Here is an 11,350-nt window from a genome sequence, read left to right as displayed (position 1 = left end):
AGTCTGAACATTCTTAGTTTGATTTCCTTTCCTCCGTCGGAAGTAAAATACCGAATCTTTGAATCATGCACTGAGTAAACTTCCTAACAGCCCTATAGCCTCTCGAAGATAAGTACAGACGTCTCCGTACCGATCTGCAAGACTCTACTAGACTCGTTCATGACTCGTGGGACCTAAATGAACCTAGTGCTCTAATACCATGTTGTCACGACCCGAAATTCATAAAGGTCGTGATGGCGCCGGACACCACTGTCAGGCAAGTCAACAATGAATACTTAAATGGGTTCTCATTTTCTTTACTTTTGAAATCATATTTTCCTTCAATTTAAAATAGCAAAAGATGAAGTTTACAAAGTAAATAATAATATTTTCAATAATTTCAATACAAGACAACCCATAATCATCCCAAAACCCGATGTCACAAGTGCATGAGCATTTACTAAGAATGTAGAATAAAATACAACAGCTGTCCGAAATACAATTAGACAGGAAAAATGTAGGTACTCTGAAGGAGACTCTGTTGGTTGCGGAACGTCACATAGAATGCAGGTCACCTAAGTCCCCTCCATAATCGTGCCTCTGCGCCGCTAAACATACGTGTACCTGCACAAAAATGTGCAGCAAGTTGAGCATGAGTACGTAAATCAACGCGTATCCAGTAAGTATCCCGCCTAATCTCGAAGAAGTAGTGACGAGGGGTCGACTCGAACACTTACTATGGGCTATAATTAATATACCAATGACATGATAAATTATGGATTTTTATGAGGCAACGGTAAACACAATAACATGAGACAGGTAAATAATTCTCTTGTTAATAGGGTATTTTCAAATTTATCTTCGTCTTTTAACAATTTATATCTCCGGCCAATAAGGCCATATCAATTATCAATAATTCCAAACAATCAATTAAGTCATGCGCAAATCATGTCGAGGTCGTATGGCCCGATCCAACATAATATTTAAACTGTGCACTGCCAGAGGGTCGAATGGCACAAACCATAGATACATCTATAAATTTTCCCGCTCGCGAATCATACATGCGACGCGGTCCCCGCTTGCGAATCATACATCCGACGCGGTCAAATATAAATTTAAGAAAATACCCCGCTCGCGAATTATACCTGCGACGTGGCCAAATATATGTTTAACATTTAAAATCATATCTCTTCCTTGATTCTTTTCAAAATAATAAAAATTTAGCTTGTAGTTTTTTAAGAAAATTACCCCGCTAGCGAATCATACATGCGACGCGGTTACACTTAGATTCTTCAGCTATTATATTATTCCTCAATTCTTTTCGGAATTTCGAAGTTCAAATGAAACCTTTTAAATCTTAAATTCTTCAATTTCAACTCCTTTCAAAACATTTAATAAGCAGACTCAATCTCGCTCCCTCTCAAGGTAAACAATAAACATAAATCAATAACAATATCAACATGGCATGATGTGAGCCTAAAACTACCCGGACGTAGGCATAGCTAGTAGCTACGCACGGACTCCCGTCACCTCGTGCATACGTAGCCCCCATAAATAGAAGCACACAATAATTTAGTTTACCTATGGGGTTAATTCCCTCTTACAAGATTAAAAAGGAGACCTACCTTGCTCTGTAGTTCCATAACCGGCTCCCAAGCCATTCAATCAACTCAAATCGATGCCCAACGCTCTAAAACTAGTCAATAAGTAAGCAAATCTATAAATATATACTCTAATACTCATTATAATCCTATTTACAACAATTCCCAACTCCGTTCGAAAAGTCGATAAAATCACCCTTGTGCCCACGTGCCCGGATTCCGAACGTTTTCGAAAACAATTATTACCCATAACCTTATGAACTCAAACATATGATTTCTATCTAATTTCATAACCATTTTCGTGGTTAAAATCTCCTTTTTATAAAAATCTAAGTTTTTCATCTAAACCCTTGATTTTCAAGATTTACCGATTATAATCTATCCATAATCTATGAATTTAACTCAAAGTGTGAAGAACTAACTTACCTTTAGGTTGCTAGTTGGAATCCCCTCTTAAAATGCTCCAGAATCGCCCAAAACATGAAGAAAATGGGCTAAACATACGCAACTTCGGACTTAAATGAAGGTTCTGCCTTATGCGATTTTCGCGCCTGCGGACAAATTCCTCGCAGTTGTGCATTTCTCCCTTTGGTCTTGCTCTGCACCTGCGGACAATTGCTCGCTTCTGCGCAAATGCAGGTGCGCCCATCCCTTCGCACCTGCGCATTCATCCGTTTCTGCGCGCCAATCCTTCGCACCTGCGCGTTCGCAGGTGCGCCAATATACTTCGCATCCGCGGTTGCCTGGCAGCTCCTTCCCTTCGCACCTGCGGCTTGCGGCTCGCACCTGCGGCTTCCCATGCATGAAGCATTTTCTTACTGGAAAATTAGGTTAGCCGTGAGTTGGGTCTTTCAGGAAGCGTTTTCTTATTTTATATTTTTTTTATTAATTATTTTTTTTTTTTGCAAAGCAAACAATAATCTGATAACTAAAAAATAAAACAATCAGAAAAAATATACTAAAGTAAAACGAAGTATTATTCCTATCAAGTCAAAATTGTAACCAACTAATGTTTTATTCTTCGAAAGCTAAATTATTTTTATATATGAATAATTTCACGTAGAATAAAATTATAATATCTAAAGCTTTAAATGGATAATAATAGAATTTTAAAAATTTATTATAATTTTATTTCATTTAAAATGTAATTCCAACCATTTGTGCAAGAAAAAAATAATTTTTGAAGATGATTTCTGTCAAAGGACTAACAGCAGTTCCAAAATGAATAAGAATACAGTAAAGAGATTTTTACCGTCCTATACACTATTTGAAACTTTATTAACAAAAATATCCACGTTTAGTTAATTACCCGACCTAAACAAGTTTTATTTACAAAATATATACATTCCACCTTAAAAGGCTCCCAATCCATTATTAGTGCCTTCAATCAAGGGATTTAGTTACACCTTTCTTTTTTTTTTTTTCTCCTCTTCTCTTTCCTTATATTTCTTCCGCCTTAATTAATGAATGGTGGAGAATAAAAATATACTCATTGCTAAGTTATGATGCGCATATTCATCTGACTTTCAATGTTATCAATATCTTATTCTTCTAAAATGGGCTTTTATACCATTGTATCCCTATAATCATTTGAAACACTTTCTCTGCTCGCAATTTCAATGGCCACCATAATTAAAGAAAAGTTGATGTATTTTAAAGTGGCAGTAGCAGCGATTGCGGAGGGTCTCAAATTCGCCAATTCGCCCACTGTTAAAATCAAAGTTTAAAAACGAAGTCAAAAATATAAGCAAAAAAAGAAGATCCAAAAACTAAATTTATACAAGCTAATTATTTGAAAAAGTTTCTAATTGACTAGAATCTGAAATTTTGATTTTGTCTTTTAATGTGTGCTGGCAGTGAGTCCAACATATTTTATTCAAATTTTATACAATGTGTCTTTTGTATATTTTGTAGCTGATTTATACATAGTAAAAATAAATTTCATACAACTAATTATATATTATACAACTTAACTACAACTTATCTACAACTTTCATATATTATTTCTACACAATTAAGCTCAACTACAATATCATACAACTTAAATATAATTTTTATACAATATGTCTTTTATATATTTTGTATCTGATTTATACATAGTAAAAATAAATATCATACAACTAATTATATATTATACAACTTATCTACAACTTTCATACATTATTTTTACCCAGTTATATACAACTTAAATATAATTTTTATACAATATTGTTCAACTTTCATACAACATTTAAATAAATATATATATCTAAATAACAGAATATAATTTTTTTACAATCTTACTACAACTTTACTACAATTTCGTAAGTATAATGCATGTCATGTCTTCTTCTTCTTCTTCTTCGAGTTTCAATATGAAATTTAGCCAAAACCAAGTCTAATCTTCACGAAAACACCCTCAAAATTGAGACATAAACTCCAAATAATATTCCCAATTGTTTGCAACAGCACCTAATCCAAACAAATAATGATTTTTGAAAATCCAAATTCAAATTCAAAGCTTCAAAGCTTTTTAATGGATGTCAATGGTGGAATTGCTGCTCTCTTTTCCTTTGCTTTATATTACTGAAATTAGGGATTGAGAAATAGAGAGAGACGTAAAGGGAATTCCCAATTATTTGCAACAACACCCAATTCAAACAAATAATATTTTTTGAAAACTCAAATTCGAATTCAAAGCTTCAAAGCTTTTTAATAGAGGTCAATGGTGAAATTGCTGCTTTCTTTTCTTTTGCTCTACATTACTGGAATTAGGGATTGAGAGATAGAGAGAGACGTGGAGAGAGAGTGCGTAGAGAGAGAGAGAGAGAGAGAGAGAGAGAGAGAGAGAGAGGGAGAGAGAGGGAGAGGGAGAGGGAGAGAGAGAGCGCATGAGAGAGATAGAGAGAGACGGAGAGAGAGAGCACAAGAGGGAGAGAGAATAAGGATGGGAAAGAATTGATTCCTAATATAAAAGGATACTCATTTAATTCGTAAAGTGTATGTAATTAGTAAATTTATATATATGATGTAATTAAATTGAAACTTGAGTATGGAGGGTAATAAAGTTTTAAATAGTGTATAGGAATGTAAAAATTCCCTTTCTTGATAGAATCATACTTATAGCATCAAATAGACGGCTAACAAAAAATGCGAGCAAGAACAAATTCTACATCCAGTGAGTTCAACTTGCTTCTGTAACGACCCGACCGGTCGTTTTGGAAATTTGCACTTCACTCGGTAGTTTATGGGCGTGAGTAGCTCCGTATGATGTATTTTGACTTGTGTGAATCGTCGATTTTGGTTTTCAGGTATTTCGGAATTGAATTGGGAGAATGGATTTCATTGTTGAAGCTTTGAATTTTTAGCATTTGACCTCGGATTAGAATTTTGATGGTTCTGTTAGCTCCATTGGATGATTTTGAACTTAGGAGTGCGTCCGGATTGTGATTTGGAGGTCCGTGGTTGAATATAGGCTCGAAGTGGCGAAAGTTGAAATTTTGGAAAGTTTGACCGGGAGTAAACTTTTTGATATCGGGGTCGGATTTTGATTCTGGAAGTGGGAGTAGGTCCGTAATGTTGAAGGTGGCTTGTATGCAAAATTTGAGGTCAATTGGACGTGATTTGATAGGTTTCGGCATCAGTTGTGGAAGTTTGAAGTTTCAAAGTTCATAGATTTCGAATTGAGGTGTGATTCGTCATTTCGATATTGTTTTGTGTGTTTTGAGGCCTCGAGTAGGTCTGTATTATATTATGGGATTTGTTGGTATATTTGGACGGGGTTCCGTGGGGCTCGAGTGAGTTTCGGACATAGTACGGATCATTTCAATGGTTTTTGCATTGCTGGTTTTTCTGCTGTTACCTGTTGCTTCTGACGTTCTTCGCGATCACGAAGGCTTGGCCACGATCGCAAAAGGTGTTTGGTTAGTGGAGCTATTTGTTCTTCGCGTTCGCACTTCTGAGGCCGCGTTTGCACTGGATTGAAGATTGTAGTCTTCACGTCCACGTCCATGGCTATGCATTCGTGTAGTGTTGAGCGGGGGGTTGGTCAATCTATATGGATTCTTCATCGCGTTCGTAGGGAGTTGTCCGCGATCGCAGAAGTATGGTAGTGTGTTTCATCGCGTTCACGAGGGTTTTGCCGTGAACGCGTAGTGCAAGCGAGGCAGTGTGGGTTTGTGTTTCGTGAACTCGAGGCTTCTACCGCATTCGCGTAAGAGGATGCCTAGGCAGAAGTATAAAGTACTCTATTTCGAGAGTTTCGACCATTTTTACATTTTGGGAGCTATAGAGCTCGGATTGAGGCGATTCTTGAAGCAATTTTTACCATATGAATTGGGGTAAGTGTTCTCTACTCGGTTTTAGTTATATTTCATGAATCTATCTTCGTTTTTGGTAATTGGATTGTGAAGTTTAAAGAGGAAATTGGGGGTTTTGGCCTAAAGTTTCATAATATGAAATTTTGAGTTTTGAACATCGAATTAGGGTCGGATTTGAGTGAAACTAGTATGGTTGGACTCGTAATTGAATGGGTTGTTGGATTTTGTAAATTTTATCGGGTTCCGAGGTGCGGGCTCGAGTTGGGCTTTTGGCCGATTTTGGGCTTTTGATTCAAGATTTGATCTTTTTCGATCGGAATTGGTTCCTTTAGCATTGTTTGATGTATTTGAGTTATTTTTGGTTAGTTTCGAGCCGCTCGAAGGTTGGAACGCACGGGATGGAATCTTTGGAGCATCGCTTGGCTTGCTCGGCATTGGTATTGGCATGTTCGAGGTAAGTAACTCTTCTAATCTTAGTGGTGAGGGTATGAAACCTCGAAATACGTGTTATGTGTTTGGTATTGAGGTGGCGCACATGCTAGGTGACGGTGTGTGGGTGTGAACCCAGTGAATTGGGCCTCTGTTGCTCACATGTCACTGTATAGTGGCCCCTATTTTGTTGATATTTGTGTTTCCACCATATGATAAAGTAACTGAGCTGTCAATCATGCTAGATATCATGTTTAGGCTTTATGCTGATATTGTTTGTACCCATAGTGGTCGTTTCTTGCTGTCATCTCACTGATTTTTATTGATATTTCGTACTCAGTCATATTAATGCATTCATATCATATCTCGGTCTCAGTTGTTGTTTATTGATACATCATATCATTGTTGTCGGGCTAGTTTCATACCATTGTGAGCCCATGAGTGAGACTGGAGAGATTGATGACTGAGTGAGGCAGAGAGCCTGATTATGAGTGACAAGTATTTGGATCGGGCTGCATGCCGCAGCAGTATTTGGATCGGGCTGCACGCCGCAGCAGTAGTTGGATCGGGCTGCACGCCACAACAGTATTGGACCGGGTTGCGCGTCGTAGCAGTATTGGATGGAGCCCCTCCGGAGTCTGTACATCCCCAATGAGCACAGTCGACTATATATATGTGGATCGGACTGCACGCCGTAGCAGTTATTATACAATGCTGAGTGATTTAGTGTGTTGAGTATTGAGATTAGTAAGAGAGGATGCGAGGCAGTGAGATTGAGTACTCTGAGAGTGTAAGTACATGATTCATCTCTGAAACACATGGAATTTACATGCATACATGACATTGACATACATGCATAGAGATGCATTTTTCCTCGTACTATACGGTATCACGTCATTCATGACTTATTATACACACTGATATGTGGGCATAGAGTGGTATTTTATACTTGTTATCTGGAAGAAAAATGAAACATTTTTATTTATTGTGAAAAGGATATTTGAAAAATTACAGTTTCCAAACTTACTCATATTTTTGGCATTTCCAGCAAGAGATTTGGGTTTTCACTGAGATACTTGAAAAGCATGACCATTTTCTGAAACTGTGAACGAGCTGAGCATTTTACCTCTGAGATACCTCTTTTTGTTCTTGTATTATTCTGTTATGAACTATTTTTGAATGTTGGTATTAGACGCGACCTTGTATTAGCTCGTCACTGCTTTCAACCTGAGGTTAGGTTTGTTACTTATTGAGTACATGGGGTAGGTTGTACTCATACTATACTTCTATACCTTGCATGCAGATGTTGGTTGTTGTTGCTGCTGTGTTCGATAGGAGCTGGATTGAAGATGTACCTGCGTCCCGGCTGTAGCTGCCTCTTGTTCATGGTAGCTTTAGATCTATAAAACTCTGTTTATGTACTATTCAAACAGACTATATATTTATTTCATTTCGGCTTTGTAAACTCTATTCTTAGAAGCTCATGATTTGTACTACCAGTTCTTGGGGAATGTATTAGATTCAGATATTTCTTTACTTAATTGCTTTATTAATTGTTATTGGAATTGGTTAGTGGTTAATTGGCTTACCTAGCGGATTGGGTTAGGTGCCATTACGACTAGTCGGATTTTGGGTCGTGACATATACGACACAACTCGCATACTCGTAGCAATAATTTCTAATCACCATAGCTGCTTTAAGTCCAATGGTAACAGTAGTGTTGAAGACTAATTAATATACTTCCATCATTAAATAAAAGTACAAGTTGTTCAATATATCGATTAACTAAATATGATGCCGATTGTCAGTCTTTCTGCTTGTACGTAAGCAGGGGCAGAGACAGAGTACCGGATGTGGGTTTGGCCGAACCCAATAACTTTTGTTCAAACTATGTATTTGTCTTAAGAAATTCATTAGATATGTAAAATTTATTAATATAGAACCCAGTGACTTGAATGGATTACAATCCCGAACCCATAAGATTCAAATCTTGGTTTCGCCTATGTACGTAAATCTTTAAATATTTTAATTTAATCGGGCTCGTCGCTAACATCATCATCCACCAAGTCGGAGCCCGAAAATTCATATCGTTTCTCGTCTTTTTCCTCATTCCAGAAACGAGTGGACTATCTTTATACGGTCAAAACCGAGTTTTGCCCTTCGTATGATTAATCGAGATTGGAACATGATGGTTCAAGGTTCATCATTGTAATATCGAGCCATGGTACGAAGAATATGGTGCCGAGCTCGAGACCCAGAGACCGATCAAGATCGAGGTCGGTCAAGACCGAGCTTGAAGACCCAGAGACCGATCAAGATCGAGATCAGCCAAGATCAAGATCAGCCAGGATCAAGATCGAGCCAAGAAACAAAAAGCCGTTACAGCCGCAATTAGGGGGAGAATCTCGGCGAAAATCACGGCATGTATCAAGAAGAGGCCGATTAATTAGCCCATCATGAGAGTCCTTACTATATTTAGAACTGTATCAAGAGTAGGACTCCCCTACTATATAAAGGGGTTCTGATAATTTGTAAAGCACGGTTCAGACAGTAAAAAAGCAATATAATATTCTTTTCTCAAGGTTCTCAATACTCTGTTACCTCGCTTGTATTTCCTTTGTTACTTCATTTGGTTCAAGAACCCAAGCTACATATCTCATTTGGTTTGCTTTTATTTTTCTTTACAATCAATTTAAATATCAGTTAGCATACTTTCTCAGTTTATGCAAAGTAAAATCACGTGTCCTTAAAACCACATATAAATTCAATTGTTATCTGCTTTTAGGGTAAACAATTTGGCGCCCACCGTGGGGATAAGGACAATTGTAATTGCCTGGTACTAATTTTCATAACACACACTGCTTTACTCTTGTTCTTGTAAGCATTTTTGATTCCAGGATCAGCATGTCAAACTCTCAAGCAGTACCCACATACATCGACAACGACCTTGGTTTTCATGGCGAAAACGACAACGTAGCTGCCCCAAGAAACGAAGTGTTTCCAGTTGAGATTGAGTACCAGTTGCAGACCCCATCGACGTCAGTTCCCATATTGCCCTGAATGCAAATCTGGATGTCGACCCCGAAAACAGCGTCTGCAGAAGCGTTCGATCAGCCGGTCCAAACTCACAGGGCAACGAAGAAGGCGGAATCAGCCTTCGAATAATATTCGAAATGCTGCAGGCTCAAAAAGCTACAAAAGCACAACTTCAAAATCAGAACCACGTGTCGAGTAAGGTCGAACCTAAGCCATCACATGAAATTGTTCATAGGGCCGAACCAGCGCTGGGGAGGTCAAATGGGAATGAGTCAGGAACCAACCCCGCTATCTTGAAAATGTTCGAGGAACTAACAAAGTGAATCGGATCGGGGGAGAAGAAGATTAAAGCGAATGACAAAAAAGTGGAAACATATAACTCCCAAGTTGATTAAATTCCGGGAGCACCACTATTTTTGAAGGGTTTGGATTCAAAGAAGTTCATACAAAAGCCCTACCCCCCGAGCGCAGCTCCTAAGCCCATTCCGAAAAAATTCCGCATGCCAGAAATTCCAAGTATAATGGAACTACCGACCCCAACAAGCATGCCACTTCTTACACATGCACAATAAAGGGGAACGACCTAGAGGACGATGAGATTGAGTTAGTACTACTGAAGAAATTCGGAGAAACTTTATCGAAGGGGGAGATGATATGGTACCGTAATTTACCACCTAACTCCATTGATTTTTTTGCCATGCTCGCAGATTCCTTCGTCAAAGCGCACGCCGGAGCGATAGAGGTCGAGACTAGAAAGTCGGACCTCTTCAAAGTAAAATAGAAAGACAACGAGATGCTCAGAGAATTCGTATCTCGATTCCAAATGGAGCGCGTGGATCTACCCCCCAGTCACCGATGATTGGGCCATTAAGGCTTTCACTCAAGGCCTAAACATACGAAGTTCGGTAGCCTCACAACAGTTGAAGCAGAACTTGATCGAATATCCAGTTGTAACCTGGGCCGACATGCATAATCGGTACCAGTCAAAGATTAGGATCGAGGATGATCAGCTGTGGACTCCTTCCGGGTCTGTTTATCCAAACAGGACCATTGACAGAGTTAAAAGGGATATTGACCGGGAACCACGGTCAAACAGAGATCGATATCAGCCACATAGTGGAGATCGTAGAAATAGCGGGCCTGGACAATACCCGGATCGAACTGATAGAAGAAATGATCGAGGAGAGAGCTCTCGAGGTCTCATGAGTAAAAGGGGTTTCGATAGAAATGTCGAACCCAAATAAGCACCATGACTATCGGAATACAACTTCAACATTGATGCATCAACTATTGTATCGGCCATTGGGCACATCAAAGACACCAGGTGGCCCCGATCTCTACAGACTGATCCGGCCCATAGAAATCCTAATCAATTGTGCAAATATCATGTCACCCATGGTCATAGAACAAAAGATTGCAGACAGCTGAGGGAGGAGGTAGCCCGTTTGTTCAACAAAGGGCATTTTCAAGAATTCTTAAGCGATCAGGCTAAAAACCATTTCAAGAATAGAGATTCGAATGTTGGAGGGGTCGATATTTCTCAAGGGCCCGTATTCAAACGCACCAAGGTGTCAATCATAAGGGAAAAGCGGATTCGAGACTACGTACCGGAGGGAACCTTATCTTTCAGTGACGAGGATGCAGAGGGGATCTTACAACCCCACAATGACACACTTGTAATATCTGTCCTTATGAATAAAATTCAAGTTAAATGTATTTTGATTGATTCAGGTAGCTCGGCCAACATTATTCGGACGAGGGTCATAGAACAACTCGGCCTGCAAGATCAAATCGTGCCCACATCCCGAGTACTTAACGGCTTCAACATGGCAAGCAAAACCACTAAGGCTGAAATTACTTTGCTAATGAATGTGGCCGGGACCATCCAAGAAACAAAGTTCCATGTGATCGATGGTGACATGAGGAACAACGCCCTGCTCGGAAGGCCTTGGATCCATAACATTAGGGAAGTGCCCTCGACCCTTCACCAAGTTTTGAAGTTCCCGA

The sequence above is a fragment of the Nicotiana tabacum genome, chromosome 19, assembly GCF_000715075.1.
Source record: "Nicotiana tabacum cultivar K326 chromosome 19, ASM71507v2, whole genome shotgun sequence".
NCBI lineage: Eukaryota > Viridiplantae > Streptophyta > Magnoliopsida > Solanales > Solanaceae > Nicotiana > Nicotiana tabacum.
The sequence above is the reverse complement of the archived record's forward strand: the minus strand, read 5'-3'. Positions refer to the sequence as shown.